We start from the raw sequence: 6,019 nt of genomic DNA on the forward strand, positions 1-6,019 counted from the left end.
ATTTAAAACTTTTACGCATGCTATATTATTATGAATTTTAGTATACGTAATGAATTTTTTTATTTATTTTTTTTGCTGTTTTACGGTATTTACAGAAATATGTTATTACATTTTGAGTTATATAAGTTGATATAATACGGTATAAATACATATTATATAATATGTAATTGTAATAATAGAATAGATGCAATATTTTTGGTAAAAATTATGTCAATTTACCATATTATTAAAAGTAATTTATAGAACTATAAAATTTCATAAGATAGATGTCGCCGCCGTTCGTAGGCAGCAGCACCTTACGAATAAAAAATTAAATTCGATAACAAAAAACATTTTTACGAAAAATGGCCAAAACAAAGGTTTTAAGTGATTTTAGAGAAAAACGCCAAATTTTCAAAAATAAAGATTACAATATTATCTAATATGTCAATATTATGACATATCCATTTTTTGATTAAACAGCTGAAACGGTAGTTATTTATGATTAAAAAGTTGCAATTTTCGACAACTTAAAATAATCGTATTTTCGTTAAAAACTAATAAAAAGCTAAATGGATATGTCATTCCTTAGATAATGTTGTTACCTTTAATTTTTATAATAGGTTGTGTAACGCTAAGTCTAATCGTTTTGGAATAAAACCTATTTTTCGAAAGCATGTTACTACGAACTACGAAGAAAAATAGCTGCGCTAACATCCTCTCATTAAGAGATAAGTTTGACACTCTGTTAAACCGTTTTCACTAGGAATCGTTATTCATGTATAAAAATGTATCATTGAATTCAAATTTAACATACCCATAGGCCATAACATTGACCCACTCGACGTCTAATGTACAGCAGAACTGCAGAGCGTTACCCACTTGCCTATCTTTTTAATAATTTACTTGATAGTTGATAGCTTTAACTTGAAAGTATTTTTAATTTATTTATGTACAATGAAACAAATATAAGTTCAAACATTATATTTTATTACTTAAAAAAAATATACAATTAAGTTTATTCATTAATCAATATAGTCTAATGAGTAATTAGTTTAAATTTTGATAAAAAAATTATTATAGTATTTCCGATTTTCAAAAAAAATAGAATAATAGTACCAATTAACCAATTTCTCTAATTTATTTTCAATCAACAACCAAAGTAATTTGGAAATAATATATAATTTGATGGAGACACATGGACTATGGTTTAAAACTACTATCCACAGTTACTAAGTGATTTAACTCTTAGACTACTCAAATCATAAAAGTAAATGTCGTCACATATTGTGCGACTTGCAACACTATAGTTTATATTTATTTTATAAGTGTGGAAGTGATATGAATTTATACGTAAAGAGAAGGGTACCTAAAGAAATGAATTTTACGTATGCATTTTTGTCTTTTGAAAGATATGGCGAAAGTTACAAACTACTACCTAACTAGTAATCACAAAATGGTAAATTCGTTTATAAAAGATCTTGATAAGTGGTTAAATGAAGAGAGTTTTCTAACTTGTTTAAAGAAGAAAAAATATGTGAAATACTTTCAGAACACGAAAGTATCGAAAAGAATAGAAAATATATTGAAACCAAGTTGGATACTAGTTAAGAAAGCGATAAAAACTATGGTTGATATTCAATATTTTTAACTTGTATTTTTTAAACTACGAGTAAACATTAAATATTCTTATTTCAATATATTGAAATTTCAATTACAATAGCTCATTAATAATATAGTTTTTAAATTTTAATATATTTCTAAACCATTTTATTTTAAACTTATTGCACAAGAATTAAGCAGTTTTATATTTATTTCATGTGTTAAATGTATATTGTTCATTCGCGATTCGCTTACGTAGGTTATATTAATATATTATTATATATCAACATTTATTTTATATTATTAAAATGTACGTAAGATGATCCTATGCTGCAATTATCATTATATATAATTATTCAATAATTGTAAAAATGCTATATTTTATATAATACCATATTATATAATTTATCAATCTGATGATATTATTATATATTTTAATAAAATAAAAAAATAATATATTTTATGTGATCCATTTCGGAAATTTCTAAAAGGAAAATCGTTTTTTCTTAATAATTTCATCATATACACAATGCATAGATGGCTTGTGCATCTATACCCTGATTAATAGCATGGCCGCATGGGCAGCATCCCACAACATTTTCTAAAAAGCACAAAAAATACTCAGGTGCTTTGTCGTACACCCGGTCAATATCCTGCACTGTTCATAAATCATACATTATTAGTTCGTTAAATTAAGATATTGTTCATAATTCATTTTTGTATTTCATTGATTCATAATTCATTCAAAATTCGAGAAGATCATTTCAAATAACAAGTTTCGAAAGAATTAAGGTAATATATCTATATTCAACATAATATAATGTATACTAGAGAGCCTAGATAATAATTATTATCTAGGCTCTTTGATGTATACTATACGCATAGTCTTATTATACACACATTTTTTACATAAAACTATAAAAGGAAAACTTTCTTATTACTCACGCCCCGAATTAAGATTACATAATAATAAATATGTAAAGTAATGAGCTAAGAATATCAATATTTAAATATTTTATTATATTATATTATATTAATTTGTATATACCTATACTAATATTAAATTAGAAAATTATACCTTATTTTTTAACTCATTACAATTTGTTCTCTTCTTTCAAATCGTCTACAAATAGGACTTTGTCTGAACATGTTAAGCTGTTAAGCATATAATGTATAGTTGTTCCATTCTGTCCTGGTCTAGACAGTGAACATGAAGACAGTCACAGTGAATGAACAGGAACATTACATCAGACAGCACATTTTTTGTTTATTTTATTGAAGTTGGTAGAAATATATTTCCAATAAAATTATCAAATTTTTTTCATAACTTGCTTTTACTGATGTCTTTTGTACGTCATTTAATTTTGATAAATTTAAAGTATTTAAACATTTTTCAATTGAATCATATTTTATAATGGATAGTTAATTATCTTTACTGAAATAGTTTTCTTTTTTCAACATATATTACTTATTGCCAAAATGTACAGAATCCATAGTATTTGTGCATTTTTGTAGACAATTTTTATTTAATACATCCGGACCCAATCAGGACGAAATATTTTATTCACGCAAACATAATTTATACAAAATTTAAAACTAATATAATTTTAAAATCATATATATAATTATGGACATATTATGGTTAAAACATATTTTTATAAGAATGAACAAAAAAAATAAAATTATATTTTATATTTTTCGGTGAGATGTACAACGCTATTTTTTGTAATTGTGTTGTTTATAAAAAAAAGTACTTACATTACTAAGCCAAATATTGGGGGGAGGAGAGGAGGTTTTTTTTACTCATAAAAAATTGTACAATAAAAGTATGTAATACTGTAATGCAGCGTTTCTTAAACTGTGTTCCGCGAAGCTTAAGTAATATATGTAATAATAAAAAGCAATTTCACGCATCTCATTAAGTAATTATTATTAAAGTAATAATATAAACAATTATTATTATATTTATTACTTTTTTTAACATATTTTTTAATTAAATACCTTTAACACAATATTAGTATATGAAATAATTATATATTTTTTTTGCAAATAAGCTTAAAAGCTAAAAAACAAAGTAGGGATTCCACGGATAAAAAAGTTTAAGAAACGCTGCTGTAAGGATTTGATATTAAAATTTAAAAGTGGCATGTGCTCATAGTGCTGGCAATAGGACATCTACGAAATGAGAGTATACTATACCAGCGGTTTCCAACCCATGGGCCGTGACTATACCATTTATTAATCATTAATGTGTGAAACGTTCTTTGATTATTTAAAGACTCGGCAAAGAACAGAGCACCTACAAATGCGTTTCCGGCGCCCCTGGAGACCGCCCGGTTCGTCCGTGCCTTAGGCCGCCACTGACACGTACCAAAGAACTCGTCCCTTCGAGTGGTTTTTACTTACTAGACACGCTACTAGTTACTACGCTAGTATAATATATAACAATATTAGTACCTATATACAAACCTATGATAATAAAATTGTTGAAATAACATGGCACGGAAAGTATTTTACTTCTCGGAAAAATTATTCATATCTACCCGCCGATAAAACACACACAAAAGAAAAAAGGTCAGGTTACAGGTAGCTGGAAACCCGCGGGCCTACATAATAATATATATAGGTATACAATTTATACGTTTATTTTAATTAATAATAACTATTTATTAACTTTATCGGACTAAATTTATGCCTATATCCTTCTCTGTGATGTCCTCTTTAATTTTAAAAAAACTGCACAATTGAATAAGTATTTTCGTAGTTTATCCCGAACATACAAACACTATAATTTTATATTTTTGTATATTAGTATGGTAAGATGACACAAAACTAAGATATTATGTTTCTACATATACTCGCCTAAAATATTATGAAATTAAATGCATATAATTATACTAAATTTCCGTTCACCAGTTTCAATAGTGTGCTGTAAGTTTTAATATTAGAGTGATTTTAAAATTTAAAATTAAGATTTCTATTTAGGGCCTCACATAGCCTTTTAATTTTTATTGATATTATTTTTAAGTAAGTTATGATCATTTTAAAATGAAGAGTTTCAAAAAGTTCATAACCTATGATTAATACTAACTACTAAGTCATGTTACTAAAATTACATAAATTATGCAAATGCAATGTCAATAGTATAATGGTTCTTTGCAGTGATTGAATTTAAGAGTGGACGGAGAATTGGTATTCTCGTGTATTTTTTATTCAGATTTTTACTTTCTTGATTTTTAATCAAGTAAGTATGGTAATTGAAATGAAAAATGTGAACTTTTAAAACTTTAAGAATTTTTGTTAAATAGGAAAACGATAAAAATGTAACTTAGTTGTAATGAGTAGCCAGTAGGTGGATAATTAAGCTAGCATTAGCATAAATATTAATGAGACTATGACAGAGATCCGATATCACACCCGAGGCGGTATAACGATTTGAATCCACAAAAACGTCGGGGTGAACAGTCCCAACATTTTTATTTTATAACTTTTCTCCAAAACTATTATAGCTAAAAAGTTGGTTGATAGCTCATTAAAATAAAAATACAAAAGATACAAAATGTGAGATTAAATATTTTCAAAAAAAATTATTTAATTTTTCATAATTAAAAAAATAGTTATTTTTTGCTAGATTTTCATTTAGCGTGGTAGATTACCGAAACTGGAGAACGGATTTTGTTATTTGGGGTCTCGTTAGAGTTAGATTCACATTGGCTAGGAGAAGTGCTGTGAAGATTTTCAGACTTTATCTTCAATCAACAACTCACTAATAAAGCTGAAAAATAGGAAAAACGCCCAATAAAATATGTTATATTTTTTTTTTTTTTTGAAGCTCTGTAGTGAATTAACTATAAAAGATAAAGTTCTGAAAATCTTCATTGCATTTCTCCTAGTCAATGTGGATCTAACAAGACCCCAAACAACAAAATTCGCTCTTCAGTTTCAGAGATCTATCTCACTAAATGAAAATGAAAATAAAATACATTATACATACGTCATATTGCATACAATTATTAAATTTCTAAAAATTGAAAATCAAGAAAGTTTAGATGCCGATTTCTAGCTTGGCAAGCGTTTTTAATTGAGTATCGACCCACCCACAACCACCCCGGATGTTCCGTTTATTATAGTATAAGATCTATGAATATATCCACCTTGTGTCCTTGTCTATATCCATTTGATAACCTATGACAAGTATGAACTACGAATTACGATGCACATCGTGGTATGAACACTATGAACCAAATATGAAATCAAATGGGTCACGCCATCACGGACTACTACGTTTACCATTTACGAAAAAATAGAGACAGTCAATGTGGCCGTTTAGGCGACGCGAAAGATGCCACCGTTATCGTATTTTGTTGCCGCCATCGTATTGCATATGGCGCCGGCTTTCGTGATAACGTAAAACCACAATTATTATTATTATCTTCAT

Source organism: Rhopalosiphum maidis, chromosome 2 (assembly GCF_003676215.2).
Source record: "Rhopalosiphum maidis isolate BTI-1 chromosome 2, ASM367621v3, whole genome shotgun sequence".
Lineage (NCBI taxonomy): Eukaryota > Metazoa > Arthropoda > Insecta > Hemiptera > Aphididae > Rhopalosiphum > Rhopalosiphum maidis.